Source organism: Ursus americanus, chromosome 19, assembly GCF_024610735.1.
Source record: "Ursus americanus isolate L20-20 chromosome 19, mUrsAme1.1.p, whole genome shotgun sequence".
NCBI lineage: Eukaryota > Metazoa > Chordata > Mammalia > Carnivora > Ursidae > Ursus > Ursus americanus.
This window is the reverse complement of record NC_142145.1, coordinates 20,270,993-20,288,719: the sequence shown is the minus strand read 5'-3', so window position 1 is coordinate 20,288,719 and position 17,727 is coordinate 20,270,993. Positions and strand designations below refer to the sequence as shown.

Below are 17,727 nucleotides of genomic sequence, written 5' to 3'. Positions count from 1 at the left end.
CGTGACAGGACTGCTATCACTCCTTTATAATCTAGAGAGACACATGCACCAGCCAGAAAATCTCTTACCCAAAAATACATACCTGATTAATTTCTATCTACCACTGCCTTTAAATAAATTCCTTAGGGGCGCCTAAGTGGCTCAGTTGGTTGAGCATCGGACTCTTGGTTTCAGCTCAGGTCATGATCTCAGGGTCAAAAGATCGAGCCCCAGGACGGGCTCCAGGCTCAGCATGGGGTCTGCTTGGGATTCTTTCCTTCTTCCTCTCCCTCCCACCCCCATGCTTGCTTTCTCTCTCTAAAATAAAATAAAATCTTTAAATTCCTTAATAATAGCAAAACCAGAGTAGCAGATCACTTTAACATTTTACCAATTCCAACTCAGCATGAGCACAACAACAAAAAATTTTAGAGAAAGTGCATGCACACGCACATGTAAGAAGGGGGAAGGGGCAGAGGGAGAGAATCTTTCTCTTTCTTTTTTTTTTTTTTGAGAGAGAGACCAGGAGAGGGGTGGTGGGGAGGGGAGGGAGGGGCAGATGGAGAGGGCGAGAGAGAATCTTAGGCAGGCTCCACACACAGCATGGAGCCCAATGAGGGCTCCATCTCACGACCCTGAGATCATGACACTAGGCATAATCAAGAGTCAGATGTTTAACCAACTGAGGCACCCAGATGCCCCAACAAATGTTTTTAAGTGCAGGAAACAAATGTCTACTACAAGCATTTCTTCTGTAGAAAACTCTACTGGAAACTTCCAATTAGTTTCTACCAGTGTCTGCATTATAAAACCTTCCCGTCATCAGTGTTAGATGACATCCCCACCCTAGAACGGACCTGAGCTTAGGGGTCTCTACAGTGTCTGACTGAGGACTATCTGACTAGCCACCTCACACGGAGCCCAGTTGAGCCCAAAACTCACATCTTTTGCTCAGACTGAACCTTGAGGAGTTTGACATTGAAATCTGTCAGAAAGCGTCTAGGATTTTCCATCCACCACTGCATTCCACATCTAGTGTATGCTTCCAAGGCTCTCATCAGTGTTCCCCCAGCAGTCCACAGACCAAAATTTGGACCCCTCTCTTCAGTAAGCACTCCAATAATCCCAAAATAAGGCTGGGTCATTAAAAACATGCATATAAAACTGATGCTACAGGGCGCCTGGGTGGCTCAATCGGTTAAGCGTCTGCCTTTGGTTCAGGTCATGATCCCAGGGTCCTGGAATTGGGTCCCACATCAGGCTCCCTGCTCAGTGGGGAGTCTGCTTCTCCCTCTGCCCCTCCCTCCCCCACTCGTGCACGCTCTCTCTCAAAAATAAATAAATAAATAAAATCTTTTTAAAATAAATAAATAAAATATAAATAAACAAACAAATAAATAAAAATAAAATTGATGCTACATACTACCTTCAGGTCATTGGTTTCATGAAATAGCAAAAGACTGAAAATTATCGAACACTTCTACCCCACCAGCACAGAAAGTCTTTGAAATACAGAAAAATTATTATTTATAAGAGATTATGTCAATAATTTTTATAATACAAATATTAAATCAGGATACACACACACTCAGACACATATTCTAAGAAGTTGTACTTTCTCCCATGCCGCTGAATTTCAGACTCCTGTTCATTTTTCCTAGCAGCCAGTTGGTAGATACTATCTAAAGTTGATAATCAATAAACAGATAAGCATACTATTTAAAACTACAATAATAATCATCAGAAGAACAAAATTTAAATCTATTCAAGGTCATCAAGACTAGGGAACTTGTTTGAGAAATGAAAAGTGGAAATGGGTCAGAAGAAAGATTTTGCTTTATATTTTATACCTTTCTGTACTGCCCATGTTTCTTGTTGTATGCATACATTATTTCTATAATGGGAAGAAACAAATATAAAATGAGTAAATAACATCCTCATTAATAAGGGATTAGCGAAATAAATTAGGCATATGCACACATATTGGTTTACAACCATGGGAACTTTCTGGGTGAAATCTAAAGTTGGTCCCCATACTCAGAGGGCAAGGAGAGAACAAAGAAAGAGATTGCTAGGTGGCAGTTTTAATAAGCAAGGAATTTACCTACAAGGCTTATCTTGGGTGGCCAAAAGATGAGTAACAGTGGGCAGAATGCACATTCCAAGGACATGGGAGGGGTGAGGAGCCTCTGAATGCCCAGGTCTAGCTCCTGAGTCAACTGGCAGTCACGTGCCCTCTTGATGACCTTCTCCAACAATGCCATGGAACATCATGCAGATACTAGAAAGGAAAAAATAGCACAATACGTAGTGATATAAAAAGACAACCTTGAAATGCCATTAAATTTTTCAAAATAATTGCAAACAACTATAGAGCCTGATTCAACTAAAGCAAAAACTACACACGCGCACATGTGGACACACACAGACACACACAGACAAATTATATAAGCATAGGAACACCTGCGAAATTCACCAAGCTATTAGATTTGGGAAAATGGAAATTTTTTTTTAATTTTCTACACTTTTGTAATTTTTGAACTTTATATCAGGAGCAGATATATTACTTCTGCAACTTAAAAGGTGAGATTCTTTAAAATAAATATACACATGTGTGCTTTTTGAGACCCAGAAAATATAACGCAGGGGGCTTAAGTCATATTTGTAAATTCATAGAACACTGTGAGAGAAGGAATCTTAAGAGACCCAGAGAGAATTGGTACCTTGCTCAGAATCACAGTGCTGGAAAGTGTCAGAACCAGGTTTAGACCAGTGGAGGAAGACTGCATTAAACTTCCTAAGTTCTTCTAAAGTAACTCATAACCACTGTGCCACCTCACTGTTCATTTAACAAATACTGTCTAAGACAGTTCAGCTGCTGTAACAAAATGCCATAGACAGGAAGCTTCAACAACCAATATTTATTTCGCATAGTTCTGGAGGCTGGGAAACCTGAGATCAGGGTGCCACCATGACTGGGTTCTGGTAAGGGCCCTCCTCTGACTTGGAGACATCTAGGTGTCTTCTTGCTGTATCCTCACATGGCAGAGAGTTCTGATGTCTTCTTTTCTTAGAAGAACACTAACCCCATTGTAGGGTCCCACCCTCATGACCTCATATAGACCTAATTACCTCCCAAAGGGGTCTATCTCCAAATATCATCACATTGGGGGTTAGGGTTTTGATACATGAATTGGTGGCAGGGGGGTAGGGAACACAAACATTCAGTCCATAAAAATTACTTTTTCATATAAACAGCAGGCAGAGCCAGGTCTCATTCATTTTACAGATGAGTAGACCAATGTCCAAAGAGAACAGAGACTCCCCCCAAAGTCATGCAGGTATTAATCAGCAGAACCCACTCTCATCCAGGTCTGCTCACCTTTGGTCGAAGCTTGTTCAGGTACTACAGCATAAAATTAAACTTCCTGTAAAAACAGAATATTATCCTATTCTTCTCACATTACCCTATCCTCAAAAAAAAATTTTTTTTTAATGAACCTTGAAGGAGAGTTTTCCACACAAGACATTAGGATGTAGAAAAGGAAGAGTACTTTATAGGTTATGAGGAAAAATGAGAAGCTTTATTCAGCTGTGATTTGCTCACGACCTCTCATTTTAACAGCCTTTATCACTAAGCATGTCAAAGCTATCTGTCATCCATGGAAGTCTGAGGATTCATAAATAAGACTGAGGCCCCACCCCATTCAGAGGCCAACAGGCTACCTTGCCCACAAAGACAGTCTGACTCTCCAGGGTCCCAGAGAAAACAAAGGTGTTTCCTACAGCTTACTCACCTGTCAAGTGCTCAGTAGCCATGTGTAACCAGTGGCCAAAGTATTGGGGAACACAGCTTTAGAGCTCATGCAGGTCAGAGATTTTCAGACTTTTAAAGAATAGGTCTTACAAAGTTCTATGCAGGACCCCAACACGTGCAGGATAGAAGCGAGATGACTGTAGCTGCAGTGAGAGGCTGGGAACACACCCCACTTGGGCCCTGCAGACTTCCCATCCGTCCTGACTCCCACAAGTGGTATGAAAGCCTCCCCGTGAAATCCCTCCAGTCCAAGGAACAAAGTGAAAATCATTCCACTGTCACTCCACCCCCATATATTAATGTGAGGGAGCTGAGAACAGGATGGCTGAAGTGGCTGGCCTCGCTGGGCCAACCCTGAAGGGGCAGGCCTGCAGGCTCTCAGTCCCAGTGCACTTCCAGTCTGGGGAGGGGGCAAGCCAGTCATAAACGGTCAGGGAACAAAAAGCCATGAATGTTCCTCCCCAACCCCCAGCTGGACCCAGCTCCACTGTCCATTTTAGAGGAAGAGCACCAACAGGGAGATATTTTCTCAGTTTTTGGAGGAAACGAATAGAGGAGATGGAATAGAGTGAAAAGAACAAACTGGTGTCCATTCATATAAAATGCTTCATTTTGAAACACCATAAAAGAGGTCAAGGGAAGTACCATTTATTAAGCACTTACTATATTGGCTGGGGAGGCAATGTGGTTGAAGGTCATTATATCCTTCTTCCCCATCACACTGCTCCTCAAAAAGCCAATGACACAAAACTCTTAGTCCATATTTTAAATAGAGGGACCCACTGTGCAGGAAAGGTCATGCCCACATATGCCACACACTGTCCTGTTCCATGTTTCCCCCGTGCTTGGGGGCTGTTAACACTGAGCCAGGACCTCCTTACAGGTCAACCCTTCTGTGCTCTCTCATTTCTTCCTGACTCCTTAGCCTGGGGCATATGGTAATGAGATTGACAACTACTAGGGAAGGGAATGGATGGGGAAAGAGAAGCCAACGTGGGCCCTGAATCCAAATCACAAGCTGTAACTGAGATTAAGGAGTAAACCACCTATTGGAGACTTGGGAACCTACTGGTGATAAAATGACCCATCCATTCACTCATATATACCAAGTATCTATGAAAGAAATGATAACCAGATAATCCCCATCCCCACAGAACTCTGTGCTTTATGTAATTACCTCCCTTAGGAACTCACTGAGAGGGAGAATTATCTGCAGAATAAGACAAGGAGATTCCTCAAATCCTTGCTATAATTCTATCATGATACCATGAAAACTCCACCATGTAATTCCTGATACTAAACATGAATCAGTCATTTTGTTAACATTAACTGATTAGCCCTTATAATAACCTTCTGAAGTAGCTATTAGTATCCCCCATTTTATGGCTGGGAAAGCGAGGAGCGGGGAAGCTAAGTAACTTGGCCAAGTTCTAGCAGCTAACAAAGAATGAAGACAGATTCAATGCCTCGTGTCTTTGACCCATGACATTCATGTGACTTCCCTTTTACCACACTTTTGTGTCTAGAACATTAATGATCCAAGAAGACACTCTTCCAAATGTAATCATTACACCAGCTTCCAAAAGAAAGTGTTGCTCCCAGAGAAAAAATTAAACTATTTATATACACAGAATATAAGCAATGCACAAGGTCTAGCCAGGTGCATGACTGTATCCTCTCAGTTCATCAGTCCACATGGCTGCCTACATTTCTTTTTTTTTTTTTTAAGATTTTATTTATTCATTTGACAGAGATAGAGACAGACAGCGAGAGAGGGAACACGATCAGGGGGAGTGGGAGAGGAAGAAGCAGCCTTCCAGCAGAGGAGCCTGATGTGGGGCTCGATCCCAGAATGCTGGGATCACGCCCTGAGCTGAAGGCAGACGCTTAACGACTGAGCCACCCAGGCACCCCGATGCCTACATTTCTTATGTGCTCCCCATCACGGGGCTCTCCCTTATCAAAATGGGGGCTGGTTTCCCTAGCATGAATGCAGTCCCCACCACCAGCAGCCACTAAGGAAACCCCTGGCTTCTAACAGCCAAAGGAAAGGGGGGGGGGACAGCAAAAGTTGTAGGAAACAAAAGGAAGTTAATAAGGTCAGATTTGTTAAGCGTCTACTCTACGCTAGCCTGTGTCTATGCCACCTCCTTGAAGTGGTTCCCAGGGAAATTCTTCAAGCTTTGTTGGAAATAGCAGGGATCCAGAGCATGGAAGAGCCATGGGAAGTCCTGACTGCAGTTCAGATGACACCACTGTCGTAAGAAATAAGGCAAAAACACTAAGCTGAACACGTGCCTGAAAGGTTAGGCATGAAAGCAGGTCCTCCTGATGCAGAATTAGAGGAGAGCTCTAAGTGAGCCCCAGAGGAACCTGTTAGATGGTTGAGAATAATTTCAACTAAAATGTTAATGACTGAAAATGCCATAAGGATCATGCTTACAGAAGAGGCCCCAGAAGAGAGAAACGCGCTCTGGGAGGGATGAGTGAATTCCTGTCCATGCCCAACAGCTACACCAATTGCTCGGGCATCTGCATAGCACCCTCTTCTTATCATCTTCAGCCCGCATTTTCCTGATACCTCCATTGTATGAACATATCCAATTAACCAGCACAGCTCTTTCCCTTGTATCCAGACAAAACTGTTAGCTGCTCATTCAATATGTACATTTATTTCCACGTTGCTTTGATTTCCCTGTTATGCTGACGTTTTCAATCTCTGAATTACTACAGGTTCTTACAACTAATATCCAAAAATCCTACTCTGACTTATTCTTTAGCTACTTTCCTTCCCAAGCAGCCTTTGAGGGTAGGGACCGTAGGTTGTGCTTTTCTTAGGTATCTCCCACAGCATATGGACTGCTATGCATGTGCTGATAGAAACAGATGAGAGAGGGAAGGAGTAGGAGTACTCTGAAATGTTTTCTGAGGGTCCAATATTTAGACTTACAATACTGGATGCAGCACCAATTCTCATATTTTCAGTCCCTGAAATGAAACTCAGCACAGTCTCAGACAACCTAGATTTACGTTCTAGAATACTCTTTCTGAGAATCACTTTGTCTCAATTATTTTTGTTTTGTTTTGTGTTTTGTTTCTTGCCAGTATTCCCAGAGACTATTAACATTTTAAGAAGCTTGGAAAATACAAGACAAAATACCGTCCTAGGAGGATATAGCCTTATCACAGTCCCCTCTTGGACAAGGATAAACAGATTCTAACAGTTTCTTTGTTTCTATTCTGTTGAGCTGGGGGGCGATATTACTCATTCCCTCCATCACAGAGGACTAACAGCCCATTCAGGTGAACACCAGCTTCTTACAACATATTAACCAAATGCATGTATTGACCTTTTGTAGTTTGTTTCCCCCCATACTTTCTTTTGGCTTGCATTAGAGCATTCTACTTAAAATGGGAAGCTTGGTTTCAAGCTTCACCACCTTCCAGATTTGGTGTAATACGAGGCTGTGAGTTTGCCGCTGCAGTTAGAGCTCATCTTTCTCCAGGCAAATTGCCCAAAACCCTACATCGTGGGGAGGGGTCCCACCGTGAGGGCTCCCAGAACACACCCCTCCCCACAAACACACCATCCCAGGCAAGTCCCTGTATTGAGGGAAAACAAAGTCTTTTTCCATCGTTTTCCTTCGTGTACATACAGTATACAGCTGAAAAGCAAGCTGGAAGGAAAATTCTGGATTTGCTAATCCTATACCATTTGCTAACCCTATAAATGAAAGACAACATCTGCTGCATACTCAGCATGCACCAGGCTTCATGCTAGATGCTCTATACGAGTAATGAGAATTTGAAGAGTCTCTACTTGTTGTTTTTGTTTAGTTTGGTCTCATTTTGTTTTGTTTGGGGGGAGGGGTGGCGCTTATTTGGTTTTTCTGCCACAACTGTCCCATTATGCTCTACTGGACTCCCCCATCCCCATAGTGGTAGAAAATCTTACCAAGATCTCAGATTTACCCCTTTACTTCCTTAACAGCAATCTATCTCAGGCTGGTTCTCAAACACAGACCCTGTCCTTCTCACATTAAAATTGTAGAGTCACTTAAAACCAAGCTCTCTGCTCTGCAGGCTGGATTTGAGGTCCCAGCAGCTGAGGGTGAGGGGCCAGGGTCCGCTCTCACTGACTTGCTCCCCGCTCTTCCAGTGCTTGCCCCATAGGTGGGTTAGGATGAGAGGGGATGCGAGAGAGGAGGCAGGTTCCCCCCTCTAATGGCCCTGCTTGCTTCTCTGGGGAAGGCCTTCTGGGGCAGGTGTTCAATGCCTAGTCTTGTCAAGGGATACCCGTATCTTCAAGGAGTCCTTGCGCCTCCCACTGCCCAGTGCCTGGCTCAGAAGACCCCCCGCAGACACCACCACTTCTGCCCTCCCTCAGGCATCTGACTGTCAGGTGGGGGGATTCAAGCAGGAAGGCTCAAGTGTAACCACCTTCTTGGGAAAACTGATAATGGAACAGAATAGGGCCATTTGCGGAAAAACTGGTGAAATATGAAAAAAGTCTAGAGCTTAGCTAACAGTCATGTACACCAATGTTGGTTTCTTAGTTTTGGCAAATATGCCATGGCAATGTAAGTCGGCAACAGTAAGGGAAACTGAGCAAGGGGTATACAAGAATGTTGTACTATTTTTGAAACTTCGCTTATCTAAAATTATTTTAAAATTAAAAATGTTATTTTTAAAAGTTAGTCAAAATGAGGGGCATCTGGGTGGCTCAGTTGGTTAAGCAGCCGACTCTCCATTTCGGCTCAGGTCATGATCTTCAGGTCAGGAGATAGAGCCCTGGCCATTGGGCTCCGTGTTCAGCACGGAGTCTGCTTGGGATTGTCTCTCCCTCTTCCCGCCCCCGCCCCCACATATGCAGCCACATGCACACACTCTCTCTTAAATAAATACATACATACATAGATAAAATCTCATTTAAAAAGTTAAAGTGAAAAATCTTCAAAGATAATGCATATATTCTTAAATATGCTATTTCCTCTAAAATACATAAATATGTATTCATTACCTATTTTTAGAAATAAAGTTAAGGTAATTTCTTCAAATATGGATCTACCAACTGCACTTCACTTTTCTTATATAAACTCAACCCAGATGATAATTAGTCATCTCTAATTTTCAATTTCAGTTTCTTTAAAGAGACATCATAATTTAAAGGGATTGGTAAGCATTCTGACGACAGTGTTGTCTATATTTAATATTTTTCCAATCCTTTATAGCTAACATGTCATATTAAATAAGATTCTTTTTCAACTTTCATTAAAATTTATAAATATACACCAAAAAATAGAGAGAATGTTTTAATGAATGTTCATGAACCCATTATTTGGCTCAGTAACTATCAATATCTTGCCAATACTCATATATACTTTTTCAGAAATATTTTAAAGCAAATCCCAGTCATTTGTCTTGCTACCCATCCTTCTGGAGTATCTCAAAGTGATAAGGGTGTTTCTTTCATATAACCACCACGCCTTTATCACAACCAACAAAATCAACCATAATCCCAAATCACCTAATACTCACTCCCTGTTCCTGGAGGAAATGGGAGAGGGCAGAACTGAGAACTAGCAGGGGGAAAACTTTTTGAGAAACACTCAGGTCCCTAGATCCTTCCCCCCCTTCGTGCTGCTGGGGAAATTGTACTCACCCTTCCTGGATAAGAGCTGGAGGTTTAAACTCTAAATTATGGTCTATGGTCTGGAGAACATCAGGTGCAGATACTCTTAACCATTAAAGAGGAAATTCTGTTTAGTGTTTCAGCTGCAAGGAAGAACACTTAGCAAATGAATAATTCTCATTTAGTTGTTCTTCAAATGAAAAGATCTATGATTTTTCGCTTATAGCCATGTGACCACAAGCACAGATGGTACTACTGTGGTTATTAATATCCTTGGCTCTTTGCTGCAAAATTCATGGAACTTAGATTATTCCTTATTTCTAGGTGGGAATTACCTTTGATGCAAGCATAAACTCTGACTTGCATCAACTCATACACAATCTTTGGAGAAACAGACTTATGGTTCTTTCCTGGTCACATGATTCCTTTGCCTGAAATCCTCACATTGCTGCCTTTATGCCTAGCAATATTATACAGTCAACATTGTTTGAATCAAGCTCAAGACCCATCCCTTCATGGTATTTATTGCTTTTCATCCTTTTCAACCATAAATATCTGTTTGTCTCATTCCTTCTAGCACCCACCCATCTGTACAAGTATGTACGCATGTATAACGAATGTATCACTTATTTTTATTCTGTGTACAGTTATTCTCTGATTATTCCATATGTATTATTCTTTGGTCCTCTGTCCAAGTGTAAACTATTTGAATCCAGGGATCACGTTTCACATATCTTGTTTTTCCCGCCATGCTTAGCACAGCTCTAAGCTCACATTATACCAATGTTGCACAAAATATGGTGGGAATTCCCTGCCTCAAAATCACCAAGGGTGTTGTTTAAAAAGCAGAGTCCTAAATTCTAGAGATGGATAGTGGGGGTGGCTGCAGAACAATGTGAATGTACTTTTTTGAGCTGTACACTTAGAAGTGGTTAAAATGGTAAATTTTACATTATGCATATCACCACAATAAAACCTATATTTTTAAAAAGCAGACTATTAAGCCTAGTGGATCAATGACTAAGAACCTGAGGGAATGATTGCCAGAAGTTGCATTTTCATAGTTCTTCCCCAGGTATTTCTTATGCAACCTGGTTTGGAAAACCAGCACATTAGACAGCCAATAAATACCAACGGTTTTCTTGTGTAATTGATTAATGGGAAATTTAATCTACATTTAGATTATATCTAATGCTGACTTACAAGGTCAAGTGGTTCAGGAGGCTTAGTAAAGATGAAAAGTCTACCTCTACAGTCTAGAAATATTAACTCTTTATAAGCCCTTTTTCTTAAAAAATCCTTTTACAAGAAGAGCTTCCTGTACATACTCTCTACTTCATGAAGAGTTTATGAGGAATCATGGAAGAAGTATAAACCCTATAAAATAAAAACGCAACATAAATTATCAGCAGCATGACTATGGACACCTGACATGCCCCTGAATTATTTTGGCCAAGTTCATCAACCTTCAAACATTTGAGGGAAATGTTCTCAATAGGAGCAGAGCCATGCAAAGCCTCACTTATCACTCAAATTGCTATCATGAGTGCCACATGAGCAGTGGTTTGTTGAATTAAATGATCATAAGCAGAGGTTTGCTGAATTGAATGATTCAAGGTTTTCTGAATATGCTTGATGGAGACTGACTACTGTATCAAACCTAGCATCTACTTTAAATGATTGAAGACCCTGAAACAGGGCTGAGACCATATTATTCTCCATCAAGCATATAGACAAGGCAGGATTCCATATGTTTAACTTTCCACTAGGCTTAACTACTTCCAACTGCTAAGAAGACCAATTTCTGTCAATGTGTGGCTGTAGGAAACGGCCTCAGACTACACCTGAAGGAGTCTGGTATCCCAGAGTTCCTAATCAAAAGTTTTCAAAGGTGACCTGGAAAAATATTGTGAAAATCTGGTCCAGGGTGCCACTGAGGTTGAGGCTGTAGACAGAGTGAAAAATACTGTTCTGGGAAGCAAAATGATGAGACTATTCAAAACATATAACTGAACAGAGTTACTTGACAAGCATGATAATGTCAGTGTGGGAGCTGAAGATACATTGCAGAGATGTGAGTTGAGGCAACTAGCTGAATAGTGGTATCATCTATAGACCCAAGGAAGTGAGCAGAAGGTGAAGGCTTAGGTATAAAAATAATAAGCTTATTTAGAAACAGAAAGTAGAATGATAGCTGCCAGGGGCTAGGGGGAGAGGGAAAAGAGGAGTTGTTGCCCAATGGGTATTGAGTTTCATATTTGCAAGATGAAAAGGTTCTAAAGATCTGTTGCACAACAACGTACATACAGCTAACATTACTGTACTGTACACTGAAAGGTGGTTAAGATGGTAAATTTTATGTCTCACCACAATAAAAAAAATAAGTTTGTATAGATTGACTTAGGGACAAGATATTGCCTTTCCTCATGTACCACAATTCAGTATTCAATAGACTTTTTTTAACTGCATAATATACTCTGAAAAAAAAAAGACAATTTTATATCATTATGGGCTGACAGGGGTAAACACTTAGAAAAATAAATTCACCCTCATCATCCACAAATACACTGAGTACATAAATATGTGACCACATATTTAGTGATATCGGATATGTAATGTTTGATAGACAACAGTTCTGCCCAATAAATACTTAAAAGATCATATTTTTTAAAATCATATTTTACCATTCATCTGGCTAAAATCATAACTCTTCCTGGGCAAGTGGATTAAGTTGGCCCGAAATGAGAAGCCACTCTCAACTAATTAACTCTCTCAACCACATCATTCCCACTTGAAACAGATGTCTCGGTTGAAAAATATTCATGGCTATGTTTCAAGTATGTTCAAGTGCTTAACCAAAAATATTTTTGAGATCAGAGTATAGTAATAATCCATGTTTCTATGCCACTGTTTGCTAAATTTAAATCCTTTGCTTTAAAAACTTCAATGTCAATAAAATAACCAAAAAAAAAGATAATAATAGTAGAAGATATAATTTCTTGACCACTTACTAAGCCTCACAACAACTCATCAATGTAAGTATGTTAGGGATCTATCCTATTTTACAGGAGGAAACTGAAGTTCAGAGGAATCGAGTAACTTGATCAAGTCTTACAAGCCTAGAGGCAACAGATCCCAAACTGAATGAAACTAGATCTGACTAACTTCAAAGCCTATCCTCCTTGCATTTCTAAGCCCTGCTAAAATAGAAATCCAAACCCTCAGAATCATGCATAGTGGATTAGGGCCTGCAAGGATGAAATAATTTTTAATATTCTTTGGTTATATCTATAAAACACCTCACCATTTAGAAATTGAAAACAAGGGGTGCATGGGTGGCTCAGATGGTTAAGCGTTTGCCTTCGGCTCAGGTCATGATCCCAGCATCCTGGGATCGGCCCCATGTCGGGCTCCCTGCTTGGCGGGGAGCCTGCTTCTCCCTTTCCCTCTGCCGCTCCCCCTGCTTGTGCTCTCTCACTCTCTCTCTCAAATAAATAAATAAAATCTTTAAAAAAACATTGAAAACAACATTTTAAACAATTAATAGCTGGGAAATTGCAGGCATAGCACTCTTACAATGACTAAATAGCTTACTCTCTTCATGTAGGTCTATCTTAGTTAAACTTAGTAGTAAATAGAAAACTGAGAACCAAGAAATCATCCTTGGGTGTGTTGACCACATTAATCCCCTGTTACTTTAACTCAGTGGTTACAATTGATCATGCATCCCCTTTGGTTTAAAAAAAAAAAAATTGTCTCCCTATATAGTGCTGGTTATCTATTGTTATATAGCAAACTACTCCCAAACTTAGTGCCTTAAAACAACCACCATATTATTATAGCTCATGAGTTTGTTGGTCCTGAATTAGGATAGGTCTCAGTGGTAATTCGTCTGTTTTTTTGACTAGGGTCTCTCAGCGAGCCTACTAATGGCTCAGCCAGGCTGTTTTAAGGATACAAGACCATTTGCTCATAAGTCTGGTGCCTGGGAAGGGACAGTTAGATTTAGCTGGGCCCGTCTCTCTCTCCATAAGCTCTCAGAGCCTTTCTACATGGTCATGGTCTCCCCAGCAGGGTAATCCCACTTCTTACATGGTGACTCAGGACTTCATGAGTGAGTACTCTCCGGAAGATGAACTAGAAGCTGCCAGTTTCTTTTTTTTTTTTTTAAGATTTTATTTATTTATGTGACAGAGGGACAGCCAGTGAGAGAGAACACAGCAGGGGAGCGGGAGAGGAAGAAGCAGGCTCCCAGCAGAGGAGCCCGATGTGGGACTCGATCCCGGAACGCCAGGATCACGCCCTGAGCCAAAGGCAGACGCTTAATGACTGTGCTACCCAGGCGCCCCTAGAAGCTGCCAGTCTCTTAAGGATTGGGCATAGAAGCTGACATGGTGTCATTTTCATCATATTCTATTTACCAAAACAGTCAAAGAGCCAGCACAGATTCAAGAGAAGGGGATATAGATCCCTACCTTCCAATGCGAGGAGTGTCAAAACATTTGAAGCCAACTTCAACCTACTGTACCATTTTATAAATATAGACATGTACTACTGAACTAATACAGCATAAACACTGCAAAAGCACACACAAAATGGAAAATCTTTAGGTAAGAAACAAATACAAAAATAAATAGGCTAATATTTTCTTCCCATGGTCTTTGGATCATCTTGCATATCTCCTAAGGGAATATATTTAGCAAACTTCCCATTTCAGAGTCTCCTACCCTACCTTTCCACATCTTCACTCATTAATTCAGCAAATATACAAGAGAACACTTACATGCAATAGCCATTGTTCTAGACACTGATGAGCAAACACGGCCCTTACTCTTTCAAAATTTACAACCCAATGAGGAAAAGAGATAATAAACAAATAATTATACTTTGAAGTTAGAAATGTGATCATGGAAGCACTGTGTATTATGGGTCATGGGAGCATGAGAGGCATTACCAACTTGACCTGGGCAACTCAAGGAAATAGGCACAAAGCAGTCTTTCTGGGTACTGCTTGCTTGTCGTTGTTTTCATAAAAGTGCCATGGTTCTTCAAACCCCGAAAGACAGCAAAATCCCTGAAGACAGGACATTATGTACATTCCTTTTGTGGTCCTATACTAAATACTAAGTTAATATTTGAAGTAATGGAACTAATTGATTCTATCTTCTTGCACCTAAGGGGTAAAACTGTAACCCTAACCACTCAGCTTATTGGTCAAGGGTAGATGGGTGAGAATACAGAAGAAATCAGTTCAAATTAATCAACAATACTAGAAATAAAATAATAATTATTCCTATCTGTAGAGCACTTAACAGATTCTGAAATCTCTTGCATGCATTAGCTCATTAAATAACCAAGGTATTAAAAGCCATTTTTAGAATAAGAAAACTAGGATTTTCTATGTTCTTCCTAATATTGTCACAGGGCATTCCTCAACACATTATTTGTATTGCCCTGTTCACCTGGGTATTTTTGAGATACACAGACACAACCACAACCTCTCCAAGAACCATCAACAAAGTGGGGGAAACAAACTACTTCCTTCCTGTTCCCACAAACAGTAAAGTCCGAAGTCATAAGTAACCCATCTTTACTTTCTTTGTGTTTTTTTTTAACATTTTATTTATTTATTTGAGAGAGAGCAAGCACGAGTGGGGGAGAGCTGTGGCAATGGGAGAGGGAGAAGCAGACTCCCCACTGAGCAGGGAGCCCGAGGCAGGGCTCCATCCCAGGACCCTGAGATCATGACCTGAGCCAAAATCAAGAGTCAGACACTTAACAGCTACTTACGTGCCCCTAACTCATCTTTACTTTCTGAATCTGCTGAGAAAAAAAAACTTGACAAAGTGGAGTTTGACTACAGCGTAACAGGTAGAGGTGGGGTATCAGTATCATCATCAGCCTGTAGCTACTGAGCAATTACACCACTCAAGACACAGCATAGCCATAGACACAATACAACTCTTGACAGAGTCAACTGGCCGATGGAATTATCAAGAATGGTCCCCGAAGATCTTTTAGAGCAGCTTAGATAAAGCATCTGTCCAGAGTGATTTAGGTGGAGTCCTGCCTAGAAACACAGGCGAAATGCATGGTGTTTCAGGACACCATCCTTCTCTCCAATTCTATTATATGTATATAAAGTGAAATAGAATTATTCCTTTTAGATCTGCAGAGGACATGAGAGATTATCATTCCAACTCTCTCATTTTATGCTAAGGAGACAGAGACCCACGCAGGTGAACTGACTTGCCCAAAGACACAGGTTACCAGGTTTTCTGACCCTTACTAGTTTCCCCATTTCCAGCACCAACTACCCCAAGCTGAAATGAGTATATGACTCTGAAATGATGCTAAGACACCTTGACTCCAAGGAGAGTCCTTACACCTGAGCAGAGTTTAGCACATATAATAGTCACATGGGGTTTTTTCTCGTAAGACCTCCTAAACACCATGGAATGGACCTCCTACAGCAGCCTATGTCCACTGTTTTGAGAACCAAGCATCATCTTAAATCTTACAAGCATAGTAAATAAGAGAATCTAAACAAATATGCAGTCAGGTGTAGTGTTTCCTCCTCTGATAATACCCTAATAAATGTCTTCACATTCTCATTTTTTATGGATTTCACAAGTGAAGGATCATTATACAGACACCGAGAGTCTACACACACACTCACACACACATGCACACATACACCACTGGAAACCATTAAAAACCTTTTAGTTCATTAAATTTACTCAAATGTGAGTTAGGAAATTTATAAATGGGAACTACTAAGCAATAAATGCACAGCAATGGTTATAAAATTTACCTACAAATGTCTCTCAAAAGCAGTTTGAGGGAAAAAGAGGAAAAGTGAATTATATCAAACAATTACTTTGATGGTTGTTTTCAATGTTTTTCACCATTCAACCACCTATGCACTTATTTGTTTGTTTTTTACATAGCTTAAATTTTAGATACAATTTAAGATCAACAAAACGCCAATATATCTACTGAACAGTATTTCTAAAGAGGCAGAGAACTTGAAGGATTTTTTTTTAAGCTGCATTATTTTTCAGCTTATTTTTAATGCTTTTAGAATATTTTCACTTGATTTTTCTTATTTTCTAATCAGTGTTAGCCAATGTGATTTTGCCCAGTGTTTCTTTTTCTCTTTGCCTAGTTCCCCATTTAAACCACAAGGCTATTCTGTGTTTGTTGCCTCTGGGAAGGAATTTAAAGGCAGAAAACATAGGGGGAAAGGAGTTTCTTATTGATTTTTGAGTTTTGAATGTCTATGGCTTAGGAGGAAAAAAAAATCATGGTAAGCGTAAAACATTTAGTAGAAAACACAAATAAAGCTCCCCAACCGCTCCTAACTCCCTCCCACCACCAATCCTGATACAGATGCTAGACTGGAGGCAGGTTGGAGAGGTGGGTGGAGCCCACAAAGATGATACTGGAAAAGCAGAGCAGAATCAGAATCTTCAGGGCTCCAAGTCAACAAGCATCATTCTTCACCAGCCCCCCAGCCCCACCAATGCTCTGCACATTATCCTTCCAGTGGGCATTCAACCAGAGATTCCCTACAGCTGCAGCCAACAGAAACACCTGTCTGCACTCTAAGATTTTGTTTGGTGCCTATTTGACTCGCCCTGTGTGAACAACCTCTTGCACCAATCAAATACACTTGTAATTTCCAGAAGTCAGAAGAACCCTGGAAACCTGATGGGTGTTAAAGGGAAAGTCTTGCTTCCACTTGGATGTTAAAGAAGCTGAATGGAACCAGATCAAGATCCTCCTCTCATAATCAGGACCATAACATATACACATCAAGATACCAAAGTATTAAAGGTTTTACCATGTTCTATGGTAGAATATCTTAGGTATCTTAGGATTCTTATTTTTGAAGTTTCTGGTATGGGTTACCAAGGAGAGAAGGGTTTGGGGAGAATCTTTTGCAGTTGGTTCTCAATAACTTCTCAAGACTATTTTGCTTTGATGTTATATAACTAAAAAGAGTATCAGTGAAGCCAAAAACCTTATTTGGGCCCTAGTTCAACTTTCCCTTCCCACCAAACTCCTATAAAAATCTGCAAAATATCCATTACTGAAAACAGAAGATACTTTCTAGCAATACTCAGCTCTATTTGAATAAAAGGAACAGTAATTACAAGTTACAGGTGAACTAAATTACCAAGATTGTTAAAGGTAAAAACTGAATGGTCTCTATGGTTCCCACTGGCTCTAAAATTCAATGACTCTAGTAAGAAATCTTATAATGCTTTGCCTTTACAATGTAAAATGTTAATAA

The 17,727-nt window shown here is 40.6% G+C and overlaps 1 protein-coding gene across 7 annotated transcripts in view; it reads right to left on the bottom strand.

The window, feature by feature from the left end:
- The window catches only part of LOC123787403 (uncharacterized), a 426,574-nt gene that overhangs the window by 337,919 nt on the left and 70,928 nt on the right, over window positions 1–17,727 (bottom strand). For 6 of the 7 annotated variants that reach the window (XR_015727625.1, XR_015727626.1, XM_087869793.1 and 3 more), the window contains one exon: window positions 2,088–2,260. The gene's annotated coding sequence lies outside the window, so the exon portion shown is untranslated. Of the gene's footprint in view, window positions 1–2,087; window positions 2,261–9,458; window positions 10,383–17,727 lie in introns of those variants that run through there. The other variant, XM_087869792.1, reaches the window with a different exon arrangement.